Source organism: Macaca nemestrina, chromosome 1, assembly GCF_043159975.1.
Source record: "Macaca nemestrina isolate mMacNem1 chromosome 1, mMacNem.hap1, whole genome shotgun sequence".
Lineage (NCBI taxonomy): Eukaryota > Metazoa > Chordata > Mammalia > Primates > Cercopithecidae > Macaca > Macaca nemestrina.
In genome coordinates this window covers 193,806,900-193,833,804 of record NC_092125.1, presented here as the reverse complement: position 1 = coordinate 193,833,804, position 26,905 = coordinate 193,806,900, and the positions used below count along the sequence as shown (strand labels likewise).

At 44.8% G+C, this 26,905-nt stretch overlaps 1 protein-coding gene and 1 long non-coding RNA gene across 15 annotated transcripts in view; one reads left to right on the top strand and one right to left on the bottom strand.

The window, feature by feature from the left end:
• Positions 1-21,904, bottom strand: LOC105494799 (uncharacterized). 3 transcript variants are annotated; one of them, XR_011622680.1, is made up of 3 exons: positions 21,779-21,904; positions 20,556-20,696; positions 1-1,915 (listed from the first exon to the last, which is right to left on the bottom strand). It is a non-coding gene; the product is annotated as an uncharacterized lncRNA (long non-coding RNA). The 3 variants fall into 3 exon arrangements; XR_011622685.1 differs by lacking the exon at positions 21,779-21,904 and having other exon boundaries at positions 1-703; positions 1,735-1,915; positions 20,556-21,737; XR_011622681.1 differs by lacking the exon at positions 21,779-21,904 and having other exon boundaries at positions 1-1,903; positions 20,556-21,737.
• Positions 21,905-21,951: 47 nt separating this feature from the next.
• Positions 21,952-26,905, top strand: part of LOC105494798 (cyclase associated actin cytoskeleton regulatory protein 1) — a 30,264-nt gene continuing 25,310 nt past the window's right edge. For 2 of the 12 annotated variants that reach the window (XM_011763634.3, XM_011763633.2), the window contains exon 1: positions 21,952-22,178. The gene's annotated coding sequence lies outside the window, so the exon portion shown is untranslated. Of the gene's footprint in view, positions 22,179-22,347; positions 22,513-26,905 lie in introns of those variants that run through there. The other 10 variants (XM_071095487.1, XM_071095485.1, XM_024796917.2 and 7 more) reach the window with 10 other exon arrangements.

Sequence of the window (26,905 nt, the reverse complement as noted above, 5' to 3'; positions counted from 1 at the left end):
TTATTTTTTTTTTTTTTTTTTGAGATGGAGTTTCACTCTTGTTGCCCAGGCTGGAGTACAATGGTGTGAACTTGGCTCACCACAACCTCCGCCTCCCACGTTCAAGTGATTCTCCTACCTCACCCTCCCTAGTAGCTGGGATTATAGGATGTGCCACCACGCCCAGCTAATTTTGTATTTTTAGTAGAGACAGGGTTTCTCCATGTTGGTCAGGCTGGTCTCGAACTCCCAACATCAGGTGATCCTCCCAAAGTGCTGGGATTACAGGTGTGAGCCACCACGCCCGGCCAGTTAATTTGTTTTCTTTTCCTTGTGGCTTGGTTTCATTTATTTTCTAATTGAAAAGAGTATATAATGTGACAGTCATGAAGGTTTTGTGTGACAGAGGTAGGAGGGAAGTTAATCTACAATGAAGATCAACTGTGAAGTGGGACTAAAGGGAAGTACAAGGGAAGTACCTTTAGTCATTTACAACATTTTACAAAATTATGTAGATAATTACATAAGATAATTATGTAATACATTATATAAGATTAACTTCTATCCATAATTTTTAAAAATTTTATAAAATTTTATAAGGTTCCTTCTATCTTCTGTCTTCATCTTGAACACACAGCTTTCAAAGTTGCCACAGAAGGAGAAGGAGCTTAGAGAATTGTCCACAATTCCACTGGCCGGATTTCAGGCACATGGCCATAGTTAACTGCAACAGAGACAGAGAAATGTAAGCTGATGAGTGGCCAGGCAGAAGAGGAAAGAGATTTGTTGAACTTTTGGCCACACACAAAATTTTTTAAAATTTTATAAAATTTGATAAAATTATGTATAGAAGTTAATCTATAATGAAGAGCAACAGTGATGTGGGACTAAAGGGAAGTACCCTTTAGTCATTTACAACATTTTACAAAATTATGTACATAAGAAGACTAATCTATAATCAGAAAAAAAATGTTTACAGCTACCTAGGTTACAGCTGCCTGTCACATGACTCAAGCCTCATAAACACCTTTCTTTTTTTTTTTTTTTTTTTTTTGAGACGGAGTCTCGCTCTGTCACCCAGGCTGGAGTGCAGTGGCCGGATCTCAGCTCACTGCAAGCTCCGCCTCCCGGGTTCACGCCATTCTCCTGCCTCAGCCTCCCGAATAGCTGGGACTACAGGTGCCTGCCACCTCGCCCGGCTAAGTTTTTGTATTTTTAGTAGAGACGGGGTTTCACTGTGTTACCCAGGATGGTCTCGATCTCCTGACCTCGTGATCCGCCCGTCTCGGCCTCCCAAAGTGCTGGGATTACAGGCTTGAGCCACCGCGCCCGGCCAACACCTTTCTTTAAAGCTCAAAATAATTTAATGTTCCAACAGCTTAGATTTTTTCTTTCTTTCTTTCTTTCTTTTTTTTTTGAGACAGTCTTGCTCTCTTGTCCAGGCTGGAATGCAGTGGCGCAATCTTGACTCACTGCAACTTCTGCCTCCTGGGCTTAAGCGTTTCTCGTGCCCCAGCCTCCCAAATAGCTGGGGCTACAGGCATGTACCAGCATGCCTGGCTAATTTTTTTATTTTTTAAATTTTATTTATTTTATTTTTAGTAGCAACAGGGTTTCACTCAGTTGGCCAGGCTGGTCTCGAACTCCTGACCTCAAATGATCCACCTGCCTTGGTCTCCCAAAGTGCTGGGATTACAGGCGTGAGCCACTGCGCCCGGCCCAATAGCTTAGATTTTGAATTACTTATTTTCACACCACTGATCAAATTGCTCTTCTCCAAGCAATGATTCAGAGACCCAGGTTCCTTCTATCTTCTGTCTTCATCTTGAACACACAGCTTTCAAAGTTGCCACAGAAGGAGAAAGAGCTCGGAGAATTGTCCACAATTCCATTGGCCAGATTTCAGGCACATGGCCATAGTTGTCTGCAAGAGAGACTGAGAAATGTAAGCTGATGAGTGGCCAGGCAGAAGAGGAAAGAGATTTGTTGAACTTTTGGCCAGTCTCTGCCACACACATCTCACCAATAACTCTATCAATAGATTATAGCAAAGTCCTCCACCTTTTTTTGGTATGCATATACTAATATATAATAACATTTTTAGGGAATCATGCTATGTATATTGGATACTATGGACTGGGTAGGCTGATTCAGATATGACCTGCGCTTATTTAGTCATCACCCATATACATTCAGAATTTAGAGTACACTGATTCAAACCTTGGTAACTTCAAGGGGGCATTACACACTGTTATTCAGATGTTTCTCATACTGACTCAGATGCTACTCAGCACACTCTTACATGTAAGCCTGTGGAGATGGCCAGTCCCAAGTCTGAAGAATTGAGGAGGGTTTCATAGCCCTGCTGAGGTTTATCTCCCTATAAAGTTGCTTTATTCCTTCAAAAAAAAAATTCATATTCTCTGGCTTTTTATATTATATGTTGTTTTTATTTTAACCTCAGATGTGATTAATCATTGTCTGCATTCCATGGCACATTACCGCCATTGGTTCATGCAATTCTTCCACTTCTCCCTCTCTCTCATATATGTATATATGAGAATTGGGCTATGGAATGAAGGGAATATATATATATATATATAAAATATATACACACACACACGGGGGGGGGGGGAGAGAGAGAGAGAGAGAGAGAAAATAACTGAAACCAATGATGCTGCAATGAAGATTCTAGTTCTTTTCTTTCTTTCTCTGCCTGCCTGCCTGCCTTCCTTCCTTCCTTCCTTCCTTCCTTCCTTCCTTCCTTCCTTCCCTCCCTCCCTCCTTCCCTCTCTCTCTCTTTCTCTCTTTCTTTCTTTCTTTCTTTCTGATGGCATTTTGCTCTTTTTTGCCCAGGCTGGAGTACAATGGCATGATCTTGGCTCACTGCAACCTCTGCCTCCCGGGTTGAAGTGATTCTCCTGTCTCAACCTCCCAAGTAGCTGGGATTACATGTGCATGCCACCAAGTCCGGCTAATTTTGTACTTTTAGTAGAGATGGGGTTTCACCATGTTGGCCAGGCTGGTCTTGAACTCCTGACTTCAGGTCATCCATTGCCTCAGCCTCCCAAAGTGCTGGGATTACAGGATTCTAGTTCATGAACTTTTATGGACTTGGGTAGGAATTTCATTGAGATATTGACTCGGAAGCCAATTTGCTTGACCATTAAGTATACAGACACACTATTTGACTATGTACCACCATACTGCCCTCTAAAGTAGTTGCACCAGTCTTTTTTTTTTTTTTTTTTTTTTGAGACGGAGTCTCGCTGTGTCTCCCAGGCTGGAGTGCAGTGGCGTGATCTCGGCTCACTGCAAGCTCCGCCTCCCGGGTTCACGCCATTCTCCCACCTCAGCCTCCCAAGTAGCTGAGACTACAGGTGCCCGCCACCACGCCCGGCTAGTTTTTTGTATTTTTAGTAGAGACGGGGTTTCACTGTGTTACCCAGGATGGTCTCGATCTCCTGACCTCGTGATCCACCCGCCTCGGCCTCCCAAAGTGCTGGGATTACAGGCTTGAGCCACAGCGCCCGGCCAACACCAGTCTTTATGTCTACTATGGAGTTCCTCTCTCCCCAACAAATCTCACTGTCATATCTCTAATTTTTGCTCTCAGATTAGATCGTTAATTTACATTTTTTTGATTGTAATTGCATTTAAGAATCTCTTCACTTGCTTATTATCCTTCTGAGTTTCCTCTTCTGTGTATTGCCTACTCACGTACCTTTCTATGTTTTTTCTTTTTTGTAATTGGGGTTGCTCTATTTTTCTGCTGTATTATTGGGGTTGATATGCAGAACTTCCTTTTCTTTCTTAGATCAGGGACCAGCAAGCTATGGCCCCCTAGATTAAACCTGGCCTGCCTCCAGTTTTTGTAAATCAAGTTTTATTAGAACACAATCACACCCAGCTAGGCTCCGTGGTTCATGCCTGTAATCCCAGCGCTTTGGGAGGCTGAGGCAGGAGGATCACTTGAGGTTAGGAGTTTGAGACCAGCTTGGCCAACATGGTGAAACCCTGTCTCTACTAAACATACAAAAATTAGGCCGGGTGTGGTGGCTCACGCCTGTAATCCCAGCACTTTGGGAGGCCAAGGTGGGCGGATCATGAGGTCAAGAGATTGAGACCATCCTGGCCAACATGGTGAAACCCCGTCTCTACTAAAAAATACAAAAATTAGCTGGGTGTGGTGGCGCGTGCCTGTAGTCCCAGCTACTCTGGAGGCTGAGGCAGGAGACTCACTTGAACCCAGGAGGTGGAGGTTGCAGTGAGCAGGATTGGGTCCCAATCAAGGACACGGAAATGTGCGTGTGACTGGGATTTCAGAATTACTATGGAACACTGACTGTTATGTACCTCTTCTTCATCCCTTTTGAATGGGAGCATGTATTAGTTTTCCATCCTCATATGACTATTGGATGTTGTGTTTGTGTTACAGATGACTTGACTGTATTTCACAGGTCTTCATATCAAGAGGAACCCACACTCAAGGAGGTACACCTGAAGAGCTTCATCTGCACCTAGACCTCATTTAGGTAATGAGAGCGAACTTCAAGCTGATACCATGTGGGATGAGATTTTGGGGGTCCTGGGAGGTGAGTGAATATATTTTGCACATGGGATGGACATGAATGGTGTTGGCCAGAGGGCAGGCTGGGGTAGACAGTCTTTAAATATGTACATCATAAGTCTCTGCCATACTTGTAGTATGTCCTCTTTTTTACTTCTGTTTTTTTTTTTTTTTTTTGTGTGTGTGTGTGTGTGTGTGTGTGTGTGTGTGTGTGTGTGTGTTCTTTTCTTCATCATTTCACCAGTGGTTTGTCTATTTCATCACTTTTCTCAAAGAACCAACATTTGGTTACATCAATCTCTTTTATCACATATATTTGTTTTCTGCTTAGTTTCTCCTATTGTTTTTTCTCCTCTTGTTTTTATTATCTCATTACTTCTACCTTCTTTCTTTTTTTTTTTTTTTTTTTTTGGTTTTATTTATTTATTTATTTAGAGATGGGTTCTTGCTCTGTTGCCAGGCTAGAGTGCAGTGATGTGATGACGGCTCACTTCAGACTTGATCTCCTGGGCTCAAGTGATCCTCTTGCTTCAGTCTCCTGAGTAGTGGAGACTGAGACACCATGCCTGGCTAATTTTAAATTTTTTTCTAGAGATGGGGGGGGTCTCATTATACTGCCCAGGCTGGTCTCGAACTCCCGGTCTCAAGCAGTTCTCCCGCCTTGGCCTCCAAAGTGGTGAGATTACAGGTGTGAGCCACTGTGCCCTGCCACTTCTGCTTTCTTTGTTGTTTTTTTGTCTAACATCTTGACTTTAAAGATTAGCTCTTTAAATTTCAGCCTATCTTTTTTTCTAATATAAGCACTTAAGGCTATGCATTTCTCCTTAAGTACATCCTATACATTTCAACATAGTGTTCTTAAAATCATTCTAAGTATTTTCTGATACGTTTCTTGTATGGTGTCTTCTTTGATCACTTTAGCAGTAAGTATATTTAAAATTTTTCCAACATACAGGGTATATTAAGGTGTTGCTGTTACTGTTGTTATTATCCTCCAATTATAATGAGACACCCCGTGTGGTAAGTATACTGATTCTTTGGTGTTTGAGACTCATTTTGTAACCTGGAGCACAGTCAACATTTATAAAAGCTCCGTGGAAATTCTTGACAAAAATATATATTTTCTAATATTGGGTAACATTTTCTAAGTATAACCTATTAAGTCAAACCTGTTTTGTTTTGTTTTGTTTTAAACTGCTTCCCTGTCTTGGATCTGCCTGTCAGAATTACATACTATCTGTGACATCTTTGGCAACAGTAACCCAATTTTTCCTTTCTTTGTTAATGTGACCTGAAATATTTGAAAATTCTATGATGCAAGTAGCATGCTTCATATTAAGCTGAATTTGGGGAAGTTTTACACTTAATAGTTTGTTAATATTTTAGGATATTGGTATTTTATATCCTCTTTACATGAACAAATTGACTCTAAATTTTAAGCTGGAAAACCATTGCAAAATCATGTAGAAAATAGGCCAGGCGCGGTGACTCATGCCTGTAATCCCAGCACTTTGGAAGGCCAAGGCAGGTGGATCGCCTGAGGTCAGGAGTGGTCAAGACCAGCCTGGCCAGCGGAGTGAAACCCCACGTCTCCTAAAAATATAAAAATTAGCTGGGTGTGGTGGTGCACGCCTTTAATCTTAGCTCAGTCACTGTAGTTAAAACTCCATTGGTTTGGTCTATTAGGCTGAGTGCAGGAACCTAGTCCAAATCAATGGCCTCCCATAAATTTTAATTAATTTATTTATTTATTGAGATGGAGTCTCACTCTGTTGCCCAGGCTGGAGTGCAGTGGTGCAGTCTCAGCTCACTGCAACCTCTGTCCCCCAGGTTCAAGCGATTCTCGTGTCTCAGCCTCCCAAGTAGCTGGGATTACAGATGCCTGCCACCATGCCCGGCTAATTTTTGTATTTTCAGTAGAGACAGGGTTTCATCATATTGGCCAGGGTGGTCTTGAACTCCTGACCTCAGGTGATCCGCCTGTCTTAGCCTCCCAAAATGCTGGGATTACAGGCGCGAGCCACATGCCACATCTCAAGGTCCTTCCAGCCTCAGTCAGCCAGGTGGTTTCAAAGCCAATTCCACATTTTAGGCTTTCATTATGGTAGCACCCATATCAAACTTTTCCTTAGAAACAGCTAAAAGCTGCATAAATTTGAGTCCTCTCACGAGTTCAAGGCAGATAGTTACTCAAGAGATTGAGGTTGAGGACGGGAGGTGGCTTGAGCCCAGGAGTTCGAGGTTCCGATGAGATATAATCGAGCCACTGCACTCCAGCCTAGGTGACAGAGTGAGGCCCTGTCTCTAAAAAAGAAAAAAGTTCAAGGGGAAAATGACTGTGAAAAGATAAGAAGAAGCAGGAATAGACAGGGAGAATCTTCAGGCCATAGTGCAGGACTGACACCCATGAAAGGAGAGAAGGAAAGAAGGAGAATTGGATAGGAAGAGGCTCCGAGTGTTAGTGCAGCTCTGAAAAAACTCTTGGCCAGGCTGATTGCCCAGTAAAGGAGTCCCACATAAGGCAGAAATGGCCCAGCTGTAGTATGCCCTGGGGCTCGGTCATTGGCTGGGATGAATCCAGGGAAAGCGTGCCTTGGCAAGAATGCTGTGGCAAATCCCAGAGGTATGGCAGTTATCTCCACGCCTCACAGCAGATTCTCTTTGTGAAGGTGGATGTAAGAGGTTGTGCACACTGTCCACCCCTTGCTCACATAGCCCATCCCTTGCACTGCCAAGATCCATCTGCCATACATCATTGGAGAGAAGTTCCTCTACAGCTCTCACAGGCCTCTCTTCCTGAGGAGAAACTTGAATGAGTGAGGTCAGTGGGATGAATCATAGCCCCTATTGTTGCAGATGGTTGAGTTGTCTTTGTTTTTAAAAAATCAATTTATAGGACTGGGTACAGTGGCTCACACCTATAATCCTAGCACTTTGAGAGGCTAAGGTGGGAGGATTGGTTGAGACCAAGACCAGCCGGGGCAACAGTAAGGCCTCATCTCTACAGATAATTAAAAAAATTAGCTGGGTAGGTGAGCCACTGTGCCTGACCATAAATTTTATTTAACATATGAAATGCCCAGAATAGGCAAATCTATAGAGACAAAAGTAGATCAGTGATTGCCTATGGCTGGGCAGGGAGGGTTGTGGGATGCTGTGGTCTGAATGTGTCCCCAAGATTCCTATGTTGATATTGAATCACCAGTGTAATAGTATTAAGAGGTGGGGCCTTTAGGAGATAATTAATAAGGGCCGAGCCCTCATGGATGGCATTAGGGCCCTTATAAAAGGCCTTGAGTTAGTGGGTTCCATCTCTTCTGCCATGTGAGAAGGCCCTCACCTGATGCCAAACACCAGTGCTTTGATCTTGGACTTCCAAGCCTCCAGAACTGTGAGAAATGTCTATTATTTATAAATTATTCAGTCTCATGTATTTTGTTGTAGCAGCACAAACAGAGTAAGACAGAGGTGGCAGGGGCGAGGGGGGACAGAGTATGATCATTAATGGGTACCAGGTCCCTTTTTGGTGTGATAAAAATGTTCTAAGATTGATCATGGAAAAAGTTGTACAACTCTGTGAATATACTAAAAACATTGAACTGTATGTTTTAAATGGGAGACTTTTATGGTATGTGGATTATATCTCAATAAAGCTAAGAGAGATATATATCTAGGACCAGGACTTACTTGGCTTGAACGTAAAACTGTTTTCACTGTCAGCCTCTCCAGATGGCAAATGATTCTAAAATTAAGAAATGGATCTGGGCAGAAGTAAAATCCAAGAAACCGTCAGGAAAATATTATCTAGAAAATAAGTTAAAGGTTAAGACCTTTATCGAATGCTTTATAGGATGCTTTATAGAATTCATCTGATAGAAAAAAGTCTCTCCAAAGGTCTTAAGGACGTTTTGGAGCAGTTTCTCAAGGGAAGGAAGTGCTTGTCTCAAAGAGATTTATGAGAGTAGCTTTGTTGGAGTGGATAATAAATTGATGCATAAGGAACCCACAAAGCTTCTATGAGAATTACTCTGGCAGAAGCATCTATCAGCTAGGACTAATTGGGACATAGACAATACAAAATGGGAAGATGCCCTTTATAGGGAGGAAGCAGGCTGAGAAGGCTACTCATATACAATACAAACTCAATTTTCTTGTAGAAAAGGAAGGATGATTCAGAGAGTGTAAAGAGCCCAGACACTGGAGCTGAAACCACAATGAACAACTCCCTGGCAATTGGACTAAGCTCTAATCAACCTAAATCAGTTGGATTTCAGAGTTGTCTCTGCTGTATGCCTCCCATTTTCCCTTGTTTTGAAGGGGAGCCACTCTAGACCAACTCTAGCAATGGGAGCAACTCTAGAGCAACTCTAGCCTTTCCCACCATTGTATTTAGGATAAGTTCCCTCGTTAGTTCATATATTTGCTATGTAGGAAATGAATGGCAGAGAGAGATCAATTAGATAAATTGAGAGGCTCTTAAGATAGTCCAGGCAAGAGATGATGGTGGCTTGGAGTAGGGAGCAGTGAAGAAAATGAGTAAGTGGAGAGATTCAGAATATATTTTGAAATTAGAGCCAATGGGCTTTGCTGATATATTGGAAAGGGGACATAAGAGGAATAGAAGAGTCAAATCAAATTCAACTCTTCAATCTTTAGCTTGAAGAGCTGGGTTAATAAGTCTCCCTTCAACCCCTTTTGTTTGTCCACTCTCAGAGGAAAATTTTTAAGCGTAACCTACATGCTCTCCCCATTTTCTCACCTCCCACTTCCCATTACACTTTATCTAGTCTCTGCCTACTACCAGTCTGCAAAAAATGCTTCTGAAAATATCACCAAAGGCACCATGTCTTAAAATCCAAGGGATACTTTTTAATCCTTTTTATGTGATCACTCTATTTCATTTAGTACAGGTATCCACTGCCTTTTTGAAATGTTTCTTCCCTTGGCTTTTTTGGACCATGTAGTTTTCTGACTTTCTGCTAACTCTCTAATTGCTCCTTTTCCATCTTCTTTTCTGGCTTCTAACTCTTCATGTAGCTCTGTGAGTAGCTCTGGCTGACCCTTTTCTTGCCTCACTCTGTACTCTTTCAATCTTAGAACTCCACGGCCAGGTGCAGTGCCTCACGCCTGTAATCCCAGCACTTTGGGAGGCCAAGGTGGGCAGATCACTTGAGACCAGGAGTTCAAGACCAGCCTGGCCAACACGGTGAAACCCCGTCTCTACTAAAAATACAAAAATTAGGGCTGGGCGCAGTGGCGGGTGCCTGTAATCCTAGCTACTTGGGAGGCTGAGGCAGGAGAATCGCTTGAATCCAGGAGGCGAAGGTTGCAGTGAGCCAAGATTGCACCACTGCACTGAAGCCTGGGCAATAGGGCAAGACTACATCTCAAAAAAAAAAAAAAAAAAAGGCTGGGCATGATGGCATGCACCTGTAATCCCAGCTCCTGGGGGTGGGAATGGGGCAGCAAAGGCCTGAGAACCACTTGAACCCAGGAAGCAGAGGTTGCAGTGATCCAAGATTGTGCCACTGAACTCCAGTCTGGGTGACAGAGCAAGTCTCTGTCTCAAAAAAAATAAATAAATCTTAGAACTCTTAAGTCTACACCTCCTAGCCAGACTTGCCTTCTGAGCTTCAGTCCTGAATATTCAGGAAATCTCACAGACACCTCAACTTGAACATGTCTTAAACATAACTTACCACCTTTTCCCATCAACTTCCTCATCCTCTAGTGCTCCCAGTGTCTGTAAGGAAATACCATCCACCCAGCTGCTCAAGCCGGAAAACTGAAAGTCCACTTGACTACTCCCTCTTTCTCACATACACACACACACCCATAAAAGATCAGTCACTAGCTTCCGTCATTTCTACCTCCTAGATCACTCACTCTCAAATCTGTCCACTTCTTTTCATCCCGACTGCTGCTACTGCAGTCCAAGCCATCATTAGCTCTTGCCTGGACTTCTTCAACAGCTAAATTCTCTGGCCTCCTTGCATTCACTTTGGCCCTTCTTCATGCTATGGCTAGAATGTTCTTGTTCAAACACAAATAGGACCATGCATGTTCTCAGTTTAAAGTCCTTCAGTGACTTCCCTTGGAATAGATTCCAAAATCTTTAATATAACACACAGGTTGTGCATGATCTGGACCCTGCTAATTTATTTTGCCTCAGTTTCATCTCATTTCCCTTTATTCTCTGTGCTCAATCACACTAATCTTTTCTCAATTCCTTGAACCTACTATGCTGTCTCTCACCTTTGGAACTTATTTTTTCTCTCTGCCCTGTTCTACTGTCTGGCTAATTCATACTCACCCATCAGATCTCATATTAAATAGCATTTCCTCAGGGCATCCTGCCCTAATCCTTCCAGATTAAATCCGCTCACCCTGTCATGTGTTTCCTTATCCTTCTGAACTTCTGTTTGGCAGCACTTTGCTTATGATTCTTGTAATTATTTAGTACAGTATTTGGTGTCTGTCTTCGTTACTAGATTGTTAGCTCCAAGATGACAAACTGTGCCTATTTTATTCACCATTGTATCCATAGTGTTCAGTAGTGCCTGGCTTGCAGTTAGATGCTTACTAAATATTTGCGGTCTTAGGGCACAGCGAGGGAAGACTTAAGTAGCATTAGACTTTGGTCACAGGCTAGAACTGTTTGTGACCACACCCGCCTCCCTGCTCCCCTAAGAAAACTTGTAAGAGTCAGGGGAAGTGGAATTACTTTATGATTTCATGTACTGCCTATGGCAACATAACATATTCATTATAATTTTACTTATTAGAGTGAATAATTAGAAAAAAAAATCCCTAGGGCTGGGCACGGTGGCTCACGCTGTAATCTCAGCACCTTGGGAGGCAGAGACAGGTGGATCACCTGAGGTCAGGGGTTCGAGACCAGTCTGGCAACATGGAGAAACCCCATCTCTAGTAAAAATACAAAAAAATTAACCGGGCATGGTAGCATGTGCCTGTAATGCCAGGTGCTTGGGAAGCTGAGGGAGGAGAATGGCTTAAACCCAGAAGGTGGAGGTTGCAGTGAGCCGAGATAGTGCCACTACACTCCGACCTGGGTGGCAGAGTGAGACTCCGTCTCAAAACAAACAAACAAACAACCCTAACTGTCCAACAATGGGGGAATGCCTTAATATACATGGTTTTTTAAAAAGTATTGTTTAATATAGTGAATCCTTAGGCTGGGCACAGTGGTTCACGCCTGTAATCCCAGCACTTTGGGAGGCTGAGATGAGTGGATTGCTTGAGGCCAAGAGTTCGAGACCAGCCTGGCCAACATGGCGAAACCCCATCTCTACAAAACATACAAAAATTCACCAGGCATGGTGGTGCATGCCTGTAGTTCCAGCTACTTGGAAAGCTGAGGCATGAGAATCGTTTAAATCCAGGAGATGGAGGTTGTAGTGAGACAAGATAGCACCACTGCACTCCAGTCTGGGTGAAAGAGCAAGACTCTGTCTCAATAATAATAATAATAATAATAATAATAATAATGTAATGAATCCTTAATTTTCTTTTTTTTTTTTTTTTTTTTTGAGACGGAGTCTCGCTCTGTCGCCCAGGCTGGAGTGCAGTGGCCGGATCTCAGCTCACTGCAAGCTCCACCTCCCAGGTTCGGGCCATTCTCCTGTCTCAGCCTCCTGAGTAGCTGGGACTACAGGCGCCCGCCACCTCGCCCGGCTAGTTTTTTGTATTTTTTTTAGTAGAGACGGGGTTTCACCGTGTTAGCCAGGATGGTCTCGATCTCCTGACCTAGTGATCCGCCCGTCTCGGCCTCCCAAAGTGCTGGGATTACAGGCTTGAGCCACCGCGCCCGGCCGAATCCTTAATTTTCAAGTAACACATTGCATGGGGCCCTGATATGTAAAATGCATTAAAATGAAGCCAGTCTAGTTGAACGGGGGATGGGACAGAAGTTAATCTCTTGGACCTCCCCAGTTTTTCCTTTCCCTTTCCTTTCCCCATTTTTCTGTCTCTCTTCCCCCACACCTTCAAGCCTTTCCAATCCCTGCCTCTGTTCTCTCTTTTACAGCCAGGGTATCATTTCTGTCCTAAGTTTCCATGAGGTACTGCAAATACTTTGTTGTGTTGTTGCTGTTAAACTGGCTCAAGTTGGTTTTCTGTTACTTGTAATCTTATTTTGTTTTGTTTTGCTTTTTGAGACAGGATCTCACTCTGTCACCCAGGCTGGAGTGCAGTGGCACGGTCTTGGCTTACTGCACTTCAACCTCCACCTCCCAGATTCAAGCAATTCCCCTCCCACCTCAGCCTCCCGAGTAGCTGGGAGTACAGGTGCGTGCCACTGTGCCCGGCTAATTTTTTGTACTTTTTGGTAGAGACAGGGTTTCACCTTGTTGGCCAGGCTGGTCTCAAACTCCTGACCTCAAGTGATCTGCCAGCCTCAGCCTCCCAAAGTGCTGGGATTACAGGCATGAGCCACCAAGCCCAGCTTGTTACTTGTAATTAAAAAAAAAAAACTTTAAACAATACTGCATCTTATGAATCAGTTATGTAATAGAAAGAGCACTGGCTCTGGACTCAGAAAACTCTGGTTTCAAATCCAGGTCCTGACTTTGAACAAGTTAATCATTTTCAACTTCAGTTTTCTAATCTGCAAAGGGAATACCTAGCTTTCTCCATTAAAAGACAACAACACTAATATGTTAAAAGACCCATTATTGAGCAAGCTGTCAAGAAATGCTAAATAAGTAAGATTAAAGTCTTATTCAGAACATCCCCTACCCCTCCAACTTGAAGGAATGAATAACTGAATTCAGTGCAGCCAAAATTAGCAAGGCTGCCATCTTGTGGTGACTCACTGGCATATTGTCCAATGTCATTGAGCGGAGTTGAAGAAAGATGTTTTAGAAACTAAAGCTACATAAAAGGAGAGCAGACATACCAGAGAGGCATTGGAATAAAGATAATAACTAAGACTGGACTTTTAAGAACTGGCATGTGCAGCAGAGAAGTCAGGGAAAGCGACAGAAAGAAATGGCCGATGAAGGAGAAGCAAATAAATATATAATCGTGCAGTGTATCACTCCAGCCAGAGTTGACTTACATAATGGCGTTGATAAGTAACATGATCTTATTTCTTTTTTTTGAGATGGGGTCTCACTGTTACCGAGGCTGGAGTGCAGTAGTGTGATCTCAGCTCACTGCAACCTCTGCATCCTGGATTCAAGAGATTCTCCTGCCTCAGCCTCCCAAGTAGCTGGGATTACAGGCACGTGCTACCACGCCCAGCTAATTTTTGTATTTTTAGTAGAGATGGGGTTTTGCCATGTTGACCTGGCTGCTCTCAAACTCCTGACCTCAGGTGATCCACCCACCTCGGCCTCCCAAAGTGATAGGTTTACAGGAGTGAGCCACCTGTCCCAGCCAGATCTTACTTCTTTTTTCAACACTTCAGATGCCATTAACAAAGCCAGCCGATACCATAATCCTTTTAATACCATTGCCCCCATGCCACAGCTCAACAGTGCTCCTTCTGGAGCCTCTAGGGGAAAATGTGGCCTTGGTCATATCACTGTGACCTCTGCTTTCATTGTACTATCGCTTCTTCTGAGCTTCATCTGATTTCTGAGCTTCGTCTGACTTTTAAGCTTCTTGACTCTGACTTTCCTGTTTCCCTCTTTCCCTTATAAGGATCCATGTGATTACATTGGGCCTACCTGGATAATCTAGGATAATCTCCTCATCTCGGGATTCTTTTTTTTTTTTTTTTTTTTTTTTTTTGAGACGGAGTCTGGCTCTGTCGCCCAGGCTGGAGTGCAGTGGCCGGATCTCAGCTCACTGCAAGCTCCGCCTCCCGGGTTCACGCCATTCTCCTGCCTCAGCCTCCCGAGTAGCTGGGACTACAGGCGCCCGCCACCTCGCCCGGCTAGTTTTTTGTAGTTTTTAGTAGAGACGGGGTTTCACCGGGTTAGCCAGGATGGTCTCGATCTCCTGACCTAGTGATCTGCCCGTCTCGGCCTCCCAAAGTGCTGGGATTACAGGCTTGAGCCACCGCACCTGGCCGGGATTCTTAATTTAATCACATTTGCAAAGTTCCCTTTGCCATTTACAGTAAGATATTCACAGGTCCCTAAGATTAGGATGTGCACATCTTTGAAGCACCATAGTTCTGCATACCACAGTGCATTTTTCTCAACTCTACATTCAGTGACATAACCTTGGTAGCTTACAATTGACTGTAGTGAGAGTATTTACACCACAAAAATTGTCAGTTGCTACAAATCAGGGCTATCCACCATAGAGAGCCTGATGTTAAATTTAACCTGCACCGGTTATCATGGTTAGCTCGGGTATGGGCCTATTTTCAAGGTAAAAGAGAACTGTCACTATACAATAGAGTGTAGAATTATGCACATAACCCAGAGAATACTAGGGGTACCTCCTACTTCTTGTAAATCCAGTGCTAAAAATTAATGGAAAATTGTGAGAATATTATATAGGAATGACCACCAATGTCTCCAATCCCACAAGAAAGAGGGTTTGGTCACCTATAGGAAACTCAGTTACAGCCCCCAACAGAAGCTATATGATTAAGTCCTAGTCAATGAAATGTAAGTGAAATTAGTATGTCCCACTTCTGGATCAGGACGTTTAAGACAGTGGCATGGCTCCTTCATGCCTCTTTCTCTTTCCATCTCTATGACCCTAGTGAACTGAGGTGCTGGCTGAAGACAAAGAGGATATAGAATGGGTAGTGGATATATGAAGTCAAAGATAACTAAATCTTTGTAATCAGTTACAGAAAGTTTTTCACTATGCCAGTTAAATATCTACATGTTGTATCGAATTTTCTTCTCCTTTCATTTACCTTTCTCCCACGAATACATATAGGGTGTGGCATGTTACAGCGGTTAACTTTAAAGTTCAGTCCACGTGGTGGCGCATGCCTGTAATTCCAGCTACTCGGGAGGCTGAGGCAGGAGAATTGCTCAAACCCGGGAGACGGAGGTTGCAGGGAGGTGAAATTGAGCCATAGCACTCCAGCCTGGGCGACAGAGTGAGACTCCATCTCAAGAAAGAAAAGAAAAAAAGAGAGAGAGAGAGCAAAGAAAGAAAGAAAGAAAGGAAAAGAAAAGAGGAAAAAAAGGAAAGAAAAAGAAAAGAAAGAAAGTTCAGTTCATAGGCTACAGAATATTGAGGCAAGATTATTATGAACTGGAGAAAGAATGAACATTATTCAGAGATCCTGGACTTGTTGCTGGATGAAGTTACTGATGAGGATTTGAGATAATTTCCTTTTGGAGGGGTAGGAGGTGGTATAGTGAGTACAATTTAGGTTATAAAAGGGAGGGTTGTATCAGTTTGGAGTTTTGTTTTTTGAAGTGTAAGTATAGAAAAGGGTGTATTTTGATGTCAGGCAGTCACAAGGGTTTATTATAGTGGACATCTATCATTCTTATTGTACACTCAGAATCTGTATCCCCTTTATATGTTTGGACAATATCCCAAACATAAGAGACAGAGAGAGAGAGACAGAGAGTGAGCACGCACCTTAAACACTATCAAAGCTCACTGTCACTTTCCAGGTGTAGCAGACTCAGCCAATTCCATTCTCTTTAATTTGGATTCCCTAACACAAGTAAGTTAGGGAAAGGAGAAAAGCTAACTTGGTTTGTTAATGAGTGGTTACCGCTATGGACAACTGGGCTTAGGCCCTCTAGGGGCCCTCAAAAACACCGTGAAATGCATCTCAGATGTGTTCCTCTCAGGGGCAAAAAAGCTGAAGTATTTGCTGTTAGATCTGGCTATGAGACAGGAAGCAGGATATGCTTTGTGCGTTCCTTAGAAAACGTCAGCTTTCCAGTTTCAAATGCTGCATGTTCCCCTTCCTCTTTCCTTGTCCCTTAAACATGATTTGATGGCACTAGGGCTGCAACAGCCAACTTACAACCACAAGGGTAAGGTGAAGTGAATCGCAGAAATATAAGCTCTGACATTACTGAGCCAGTAAAACTGCCTACCTTCATTTTTCTTGTATGTGAGAAAAACTGACTTTAAAAAAGTGACTACAGTCAAGTTTTCTATTATCTGTGGGCAAAACCATTCACATTCCTAACTGATTTATTTGGTCTCATTTACAGCCAAGGGCACAGGCCCATTTTTGCTTTTGTGGATTTTTTTACTTAATTTTTTTTTTTTTTTCTTTGAGGTGAGGTCTCACTATGTTGCTTAGGCTGGTCCTGAACTCTTGGGCTCAAGTGTTCCTACCGCCCCAGCCTCTCAGAATACTGGGAATACAGGCATGAGCCACTGCACCTGGCCTAACTTTGAGTCCAAAGGTAGCAATACAGGCCAGATGCAGTGGCTCATGCCTGTAATCCCACCACTTTGGGAAGCCAAGGCAGGAGGATTGCTTGAGGCTGGGAGTTCCTGACCAGCCAGAGCAACATAGCAAGATTCCAGCTCTACAAAAAAATATAAAAAGTAACTGGGCATGGTGGCATGCACCTGCAGTCCCAGGTACTCCTCCAGAGGCTGAGGTAGGAGGATCACTTAAATCCAGGAGTTCAAGGCTGCAATGAGTTATGATTACACCACTGCACTCCAGCCTGGATAACAGAGCAAGATTCTGTCTTAAAAAAAGAAAAGAAAAAAAAAAGGCCAGGCACAGTGGCTCACACCTGTAATCCCAGCACTTTGGGAGGCCAAGGCGGGCGGATCACAAGGTCAGGAGTTCAAGACCAGCCTGACCAACATGGTGAAACTCTCTCTTCACTAAAAATACAAAAATTAGCCGGGCATGGTGTGTGCCTATAATCCCAGCTACTCCGGAGGCTGAGGCAGGAGAATTGCTTGAACCCGGGAGGCGGAGGTTGCAGTGAGCTGAGATCGTGCCACTGTACTCCAGTCTGGGCGACAGAGCGAGACTCTGTCTTAAAAAAAAAAAAAAAGTTAGTAATACAAAGAAGCGGGGACTATGGGAAAACTTTCTGGGGATAGCGACAGTTGTAGTTCTGGTGGCACCATCTAGTATGTTGACACTTTAGACCTTATTTTGCTTTCTGGTGGCCTTTGCCAGGGAAACAGACAATAGGTTCTCTATACTTAGTAATAATTGTTACTACTCATTGAGTGTTTACTGTGAGCCAAGTGTTTTATTAGTTTTCTGTCCTAATTCCTATCAACCACTTAAGATGGGTATTAATATCTTCTCTGAGGTTAAATGAGGATAACTCCAAGATCACACAGTTGGCAGAGCTGGGATTCAGTTTCAGAGTGACCCCAAAACCAGATCTTAATCATATTTCTATATTGCAACTATTTCTTTTGCCAACTCCTAATTTTTGGGCCTGATACCCTATCTGAGGTTGAAATCTGGGGCCATACCCTTGGAGGGGAAGAAAGATAGGGTCACACAGATGGTTGTCTGTCATTAGCCCATTTGGCAGGGGGATATAGGATCTGCCCAAACGTTGACAGGCTCTGAGCCAGGTTGCACAGATGCAGGCAGTCCTCTGAGTCAGGCTGGGAGAGGCTCCAGATGAACCGCCAGACTTCTGTGTCTGAAATCCTGAGAGATATAGAGGAAACCTGGGTGGCTCCCTCAGAGACAAAGTGATTCTGCAGGTTCAGAATGCGCTGAACTTACAGGAGAGGAAGATATTAAAAGATAATTGCACAAATGATGAATAAGGATTTTAATACCTGCCAAGAAGGAAAAGCAGTATTGAATGAGAATGTATACATGGTCTTAGTTCATTCCTGCTGCTATAACAAAATACCTAGACTGGGCACTTCATAAATAATACACATTTCTTTATTTCTCTCTCTCTCTCTCTCTCTCTCTCTGTCTTTCGGTCTTGCTGTGTCACCCAGACTGGAATGCAGTGGTGTGATCTCAGCTCACTGCAACCTCTACCTCTCAGGTTCAAGTGATTCTCCTGCCTCAGCAGGAGATTCGAGTAGCTGGGTTTATGGCTGCGTAGCTGGGACTAGAGGCGCCCACCACCACACCTGGCTAATTTTTGGATTTTTAGTAGAGATGAGGTTTTGCCATATTGGCCAGGCTGGTCTCGAACTCCTGACCTCAGGTGATCCACCCGCCTCGGCCTCCCAAAGTGCTGGGATTACATATGTGAGCTGCTGCACCCGGCAATAAAATTATTTCCTATAGTTCTGGAGGCTGGAAGTTCAAGATCAAGATGCCAGCAGGTTCAGTGTCTGGTGGGGGCCTGGTCTCTGCTTCTAAGAGGGCACCTTCTAGCTGCACAGAAAGCAAAAAGGCAAAAGGCCTAGCTAGTTCCCTCAGCCCTTTTAGTGGGCATAATCTCATCCACCAGAGAGGTGCCATCGTGGCCTGCTCACCTCTGAACGGCCTCACCTCTTAATACTATTGCATTAGGGATTAAGTTTCAACATGAATTTTGGAGAGGATGCAAACATTCAAACCATAGGACCTGTACCAGATCTAGTCTGAAGTCTCATATGCAAATTATCCCCTTTTCATTTATTATCTTTTTATCATCACCATCATTTCCCCCTTTATGAGAACAGTATCTTCTGCATTCTCTCCTTGATTGCATCCGCATACCACAGCTTTGATTCAGATTCTGATTAGATCTTTGTGCTTATCTTCTAGCAGTTCTCCCTGCCTCTTTTGTTGCCCACTGAAGGCCATGCCCTACACGGTAGCTAGATTTTTATTTCTAAAATACAGTATGACTAGTGCCTCCTTGCTTTCTCACTAAGGTTTGACCTCTCTGGCCCGGCAGTTTGCTCAACCCCCTTTTCTTTAGCCTTATCTCCTACTCCTCTCCTGCAGGAACCTCTCACCTCAGCCCAGCAGATTCCCATCTCCATTACTGTTCATTCATGTTTGCTCTGCAACGATCTGTCCGTCCATCTCTGCCTAGGAAATTACTATTCTGAATTCAAGGCACTCACTGAACATGTGCTAGATGAGAACTCACCACGGATGAAGCAATGGGTCCTGGACAAGGGGCAAGATCAGTGAGGAGGAAAAAGCTGGAAGACAGAAGGCAGCACATCTTCTGATGACCACTCCAAATGGTAATACTATTTCCAAAATAGACTGTAAGCACCATGAGAGCAGTAACAGGGTCTGACTTGTCCACTGCTGGATCCCCAGTTGTGCTTGGTACAAAATAACATAGCAATTATTGAACTCTTCCAATAATTGCTACTATGTAGCTCAATAATTTTTTTCAGTGCATAAATACATGTTACAGATATTCTTTTATTTATTTTTTTGAGACAGAGTCTCGCTCTGTCGCCAGGCTAGAGTACAGTGGCACAATCTCAGCTCACTGCAACCTCCACCTCCCGGGTTCAAGCGATTCTTCTGCCTCAGCCTCCCAAGTAGCTGGGACTACAGATGCCTGCCACCACGCCCAGCTAATTTTTGTATTTTTTAGTAGAGACAGGGTTTCACCATATTGGCCAGGCTGGTCTTGATCTCTTGACCTCATGATCTGCCTGCTTCGGCCTCCCAAAGTGCTGGGATTACAGATGTGAGCCACTGCGCCCAGCCCTTCATGTGTTGGATGTTCTTCAACTATCTTCCAATCTCTTACTGGAGTTACAAGTGCATGTATCTAGACTTCTTTTTTTTTTTTTTTTTTTTTTGAGACGGAGTCTCGCTGTGTCTCCCAGGCTGGAGTGCAGTGGCGTGATCTCGGCTCACTGCAAGCTCCGCCTCCCGGGTTCACGCCATTCTCCCGCCTCAGCCTCCCAAGTAGCTGAGACTACAGGCGCCCGCCACCACGCCCGGCTAGTTTTTTGTATTTTTAGTAGAGACGGGGTTTCACCATGTTAGCCAGGATAGTCTCGATCTCCTGACCTCGTGATCCACCCGCCTCGGCCTCCCAAAGTGCTGGGATTACAGGCTTGAGCCACCGCGCCCGGCCCATAGACTTCTTAAAAGACCGGACATTCCTTAGGGCAGGGGCTGTAACTTAAGTCGTGTGTACATTCTTTATAATGAAGCATTTTACAAAGTGGTTTCACATACATTACTGCTTCTGTTTCTCATTACAGCCCCATGAATATTCCCCATTTGATAGATGAGGAAACTTTCTTCCTTCTCCTTCCTGCTTCCTCTTCTCTCTCCTCTTCCTCTAGAATGCATGTATGGTCTATGTTCCTTCTGTCCCTAATCCAGAAAGAGATTTAGAAGAACCAAATGCAGAGTCAAAGACTATATCCAAATAAAGTTAGAGTTTGTGTGAGAGACAGTGTTTTTAGTTAAATGTCAATATTTAAAATATACTATGACTTTTATACCATATTTTTTCATGTTGTCATGTTCTTTTAAACATGCTGGGAGCCATATAGTTAGGAAGAGGCTCAGTAACCCGTCCAAAGTAACCTGACCAAAGTCTGACCCCTAGTAGAGGGCCTATGCCAGCACTGGAACCCAGTGTGTCTCCAGATCCAGAGGCATTCACCGCCTCAAAACTGCCTCAAATGACTGCAGTGTGGTCTATCACAGGGGCTAATTAAGCTCCTGGGATTTAGAGTCAGACAGATGTGTTTCCTTCAGTTTCAACAGTTATTTTCTGACCTTGGCAAGTTATTCAGCTTCCTCATTTGAAAACCAGAGGACATAATGGTACCAACCACCAAGAGTTGCTATTAGGAGTAAATGAAAATACGCTTGAAGAACTCAGCATAGGTCTGGCAAGTAGTCAGCGTGCAATAAATGGTAGCTGTTATTATAAGAACTTTAGTTGTTGAATGATTGACTCTGGCATATAACTCCTGCATTCAACTTGAAACACGGAGCTGTCACAGTCTTTCAGCCGAAGGGGCGGGAACTGTGGCACTCGCCAGTTTTTTCTAGAAATAAATCTTTGTGGGAGGATAATGACCGGTTGGAGAGCGTGAGTCTTGAGGGAACAAATATCGGATCTCCCAGCCCAAGGAGCAAGGAAGTGAATCCTCCCCTGCGCGCGGCAGCCACCGTGCGGAACCTCCCCCTGAAGCGAGTAGCAGCCGCCTGGGCCCGCGCAGCCCAGGGCGAGGCTGCCTCAGAAGCCGGATTTCAGCATGGTGGGTGCAGGATCTGCTTTAATTTTGCTCATCTTATTCTCGGGGACCACACCCTGCGCGCCGGGAGGAAGGGCTCCAAAACCACAAGGGCGGAGGCTCTCGCGCGGCCCCAGACCTGACCATCTATGGTCACAAAACACACCGACCAAACAGGAAGTGGGGTGAGAGCGGAGGGTTTCTTACCTTCCCAGTCCCGGGACTGCCAGCCGGGCTGAGGCTGACCCACAGCGCCCTCACTGACCCCCACACCCTGCGCCCAGTCTCCGCAAGTCCTCCCACAACAATGTCCAGACTAATTGCCTTCCCACGTCACAAACGGGGAAACCGAGGTATGCACGCCCAGAGACAGGGGGAGCTTGGCCTCGATCCCCACCAAGAGCTGACGGCCGACCGGATTCCTGCCCTCAGAGAATCCTGGACCCCAGTCGTTCCAAGACCCTTTCCGGACTGCAGCGGAAAGGAACCGGCCTCTGCCACTGAGACCAAACTGACAGAGAACTGGCCACTCTTCTGTTCCTTCCAGAGAGGAGCTTAGCCAGGGACTTCTGCCCTTCCTGCGCCCGGGTCTCGGGGACGATTCCGGGTAGGTAAAGCGGGACGAGGGCGTGACCTCGCTTGTGAGCCCGCCCTCCTCGCGCCGCTCCCGCCTTGAGGGCGGGGCTCTTCCCCAAGTGCCCTCTGTGCGAGCTGGGCCGCTTTCTCCGGGGCGTGGCAAAGGGGGGCGGAGTCACGAGCGGGGCCGTGAGACTTCCTGCCCAGTCGCGGGCCAGCCTAGCGCTTCAGCCGGCGGCTCATTTCCGGTGGGGGTGCCGCGCCCAGTGAGGGCCCGGAAGTGGGTCGCGCGGAGATTGCTGGGCGGTTCTTGCCGGAAGCGGAGAGCGGCTGATCGTAGTCCGGAGGTGAGGCAGAACTCTGAGGTGAGGGTGTGCAGCTTGGTAGGGACTGGGGTCTCCTCCGTGGCCCATGGGCCCCTGGTGTTGTTAATGGCCCTTCTGGCCTGCGCGCGTGTCGTGAACCCTGCCGAGAGGGCCGGGGCTGAGGCCCTCAGGCCGACCCGGACTCCTGGGCGCGGTCTCTTGAGGTGGGGCCGGGGTGAGCAGCTGAGTCCGGTTGCCCGAGGGAGGCCCCTCTGCCCGATTTCGCAGTGCCGCCCATCATTTTCAGCGGAGGCCTGATTCCTGAGGTGCTCTGACTGGAAGGAACCTCCGAGATCGGAGAGTCTTTCTTGTTCCCTGTTGATGCTCCCATTGCACTGATGGGTAAATTGATCCCTAGAGAAGAGGCTAGTCCGAGATATATAGCGAGTGAGGAAAATAATCAGAATCATGGTCCTGGTTCCTAAGATGACCAGCCCCGGTTCCTTCCCTTGTTGCTCGGAACCTCTCTAACTTGGGATGGTCTTCCGGTCGGTGTTGCCCCTAAGGCTGCTGCAGGTCAAAGGCCATCGCTGCGTGGAACTTTTTTTTCCCCTCTTCCCAAATTGAGCCGTTTGAAATGCCTAGGGAGTTTTTAAAAGAGAGGCGGGCAAATCCTTGTATTTACGGGCAGATATCCTCCTTTTCCTCCTCGGCTGCTGCTCTTGTTTTGAAAAGCCAGGCTAACTTTATTGAAGGTGTGTACTTCTGGACCTGAAACCAGACGGCTCAGGTTTGGTCTGGCCGCAGTGCCAAGTGTCTATGGCCATAGGTGCCTTATTTAACTTCTTTGAGCCTCCTTTTTTTCATCATTTAAGTGGAGATCTCTGCTGACCCCACAGGATTAAATTCAGCGTAACAAATTGTGTTTATTCTGTGCCAGCATTTTCCCAGATGCGGGGAATGCAGCTTTAAAACAAAACAATGTAGACCCTGCCCGCATGGAGCTAGCACTGTTTGCAGGGATGTTTAAGAAATAATTATGTTGATGAGAGTTAGGAAAGAACACGGTGCTCTGAAAGTATGTAACAAGGGGTTCAGGAAAAGCCCTTCTGAAGAAGCAGAGTTTTTAAGATGAATTTTGAAGGATAAATAGGAATGTGTTCGAAGAGGGGAATGAGAACATTTGAGACAGGTTAGCATCAGAACTGTGTCAGTTGAAGCTCTTTGTGGGATCTCTCTTCAAGTGAAAATCCTTGAGCAGATCAGCACATTTATCATTTACCAGACTTTAATTAATTAATTTATTTGTATTTTTAGTAGAGATGGGGTTTCCCCATGAAGGCCAGGCTGCTCTCAAACTCCTGACCTCAGGTGATCCCCCACCTCGGCCTCCCAAAGTGCTGGGATTATGGGCGTGAGCCGCCGTGCCGGGCCCCACCAGATATTTGTTAAGACCTTAGCATGTATGAGGCACATTTTAATGAGACAGCCTTTGTGGCAAAGAATACAGTTCTTCTGGAGTTTACAGTGGGAGAGGAAATAGACAAGTAAATGAGGGATGGCTTACAGTTTCATAGCGCATAGCACAGGGCTACAAGAGCACAGAGGAGAAATACCTGAGCCAGTTGTCCAGGCTTCCAGGAGGAAATGGGAGGCTAACTCTTGAAATATTTATTTAACTATATAGGGAATCTGGAAAAGGGATTTCCAGGCAGAGACTACTACAGGTGCAAGGACCTGGAGAACTGGACAGCTGAAAGACCACGACTAGTTCAGTGTCACTGGAATTCTAGTAATGGTTGGGGAAGTGGAGGAAGTGAGATGTGGTCAGGTCAGTCATATGTGGAGGACATTGTAAGTCATGCTAAAGAATTTGGATTTTTACCCTGAAAGCTATAGAGATGCTTTGAAGGGTTTTATGTAGGAAAATGATGTCATCAGATTTATATTTTAGAAAGTTCATTCTGTCAAGTAGGAGGGGACCAGGCCTATGGGGGAAGTAAACCAGTGTTTGGAAGCTCTTGCTGTAGACATGAACTAAGACGGTGGAAATGGGAAAGTAGAGGGATCATATGTGAGCAATATTAAGAAGATAGAATCCGTAGAATTGGAGGCTGATTATGGGAATGAAGAAGTAAGAGTAGCACAATTGCCTGGCTTTCTGTCTTAGGGAACTGGGTAGTACCATTCAGATAAAGAGTATGAGAGGTAAATTAGGGAAGTGACATGGGGAAAAAATGCATTTTGAATGTTTTTAGTTTGAGGTGTTTGTAGCACATCCAGGCAAAGATGTCTAATAAGGTGGGTCAGCTAAAGGAAACAGCAAGAGTAAAGATAACGGAGACAGGAGAGGGCCTGAATTGTTTAGTGAAATACTGGGGCCTGGAGTTTTGCAGAAGACCAGACTGCAAAAAAGGTTAGATGTCAGCCAAGTTGTGAAGGGCTTTTGTTTGTTTGTTTGTTTGTTTGTTTTGAGACGGAGTCTTGCTCTGTTGCCCAGGCTGGTGTGCAGTGGCGCCATCTCGGCTCACTGAAACCTCCATCTCCCAAGTTCAAGCAATTCTCCTGCCTCAGCCTCCCGAGTAACTGGGATTACAGGTGCACGCCACCATGCCCTGCTAATTTTTGTCTTTTTAGTAGAGACAGGGTTTTACCATGCTGGCCAGGCTGGTCTTGAACTCTTGACCTCGTGATCCGCCCGCCTTGGCCTCCCAAAGTGTTGTGATTACAGGTGTGAGCCACCGCGCCCGGGGTAAAGGGCTTTTAATACCTTGTTGAATTTGTTTGGATTTGATTTTGTGGTTGGCAGTTTGCTGATTGATTTGCCCAGGTCCAGCATAAATACATTTCTGGGCCTGGCACAGTGACTCACATCTGTAATCCTGGCGGCACTCTGGGAGGCTGAGGTGGGCAAATCACTTGATATCAGGAGTTCAAGACCAACCTGGCCAACATGGTGAAACACCCTCTCTACTAAAAATACAAAAATTAGCTGGGCGTGGTGGCGCACACCTGTAGTCCCAGCTGCTCGGGAGGCTGAGGCAGGAGAATCGCTTGAACCCGGAAGGTGGAGGTTGCAGTGAGCTGAGATTGTACCACTGCCCTCCAGCCTGGGTGACAATGAGACTCTGTCTCAAAAAAAAAGAAAAAAAGGAGTTTCTCGCTTTTTCCAGAAATACTTCCTCAATTAGGTGGGCATAATTGATATCTCAGAGAAGTTTAAATAAAATGGTAGCAGTGAAAGTACTTTGTAGAATACAGCCTGATGTGCAAACCAAAGGTGGTGATATTGTTAAGATTCAGTGAGTATATTTTTGCTTTGGAGGTTAGCTATTGAGTCTGTAAAATGTTTTGTTTCCAACCTACAGATGATCTTTTATTCTCACGGATGATCTCTTATTCTCACCCTTTTTCCTGGTTGCAGTTATTTTTTTTTTAGCTTTTAAAAAGTTACTTTCTTTTTTTTTTTTTTTTTGAGATGGAGTCTTGCTGTGTCTCCCAGGCTGGAGTGCAGTGGCGTGATCTCGGCTCACTGCAAGCTCCGCCTCCTGGGTTCACGCCATTCTCCTGCCTCAGCCTCCCAAGTAGCTGGGACTACAGGCGCCCGCCACCACGCCCAGCTAGTTTTTTGTATTTTTAGTAGAGACGGGGTTTCACCATGTTAGACAGGATAGTCTCGATCTCCTGACCTCGTGATCCACCCGCCTCGGCCTCCCAAAGTGCTGGGATTACAGGCTTGAACCACCACGCCCGGCTAAAAAGTTACTTTCTTGAGGCTGAATTGGAGACTAACCTGGTCAACATAGTGAGACCCCTGTCTCTACAAGAAAAAAAAAAGGTGACTTCCTCCTTTCAGTTTTTTGTGAAGTATTGTGAATCAAAGATTTTTCTTTTAACTTAAGCAAATGTAAAGTGTCACTGGAAGCTGAACCTCTGGTTTGAAATTTAATGCTGAGATTTGAAATCTGAGAGTTCTTGAGCGGTATCTTACCCAATCCTAGTGATTATTCCTTTGAAATGTTGCCATCAGTTTCTTTCTTTATTTGTGCTAACCTGGCATTCATGACCTATACTTCAGCTTCTCTGTGACAACCAGACTAATCTTTAATTTAAAGTTCTCTAAGAAGAAGCATTTTTCATCTTGTTACTCTTCACTGACTTCATATTTGCAAAGAATCAATTCTAGACTCTTGTCCATCTTACAGAGTTCTCCACAGTTTAGGCCCTTATCTTAATTTTTATTAGATGGTACACGTTGACTTTCTAATTTAGAAAGTCCTGAACTAGCATTTACTTAACCTTTCGCACCTCCCTATGCTCCTTGTTAAATTAGAACAGGGTTTCTCAACGTTGGCCCAATTGACATTTTGGGCCATATAATTCTTTATTATGGAGTTGTCCTGTGTATTGTAGGATATTAAGCAGCATCTGTCTCTACCCAGTAGATGCCAAT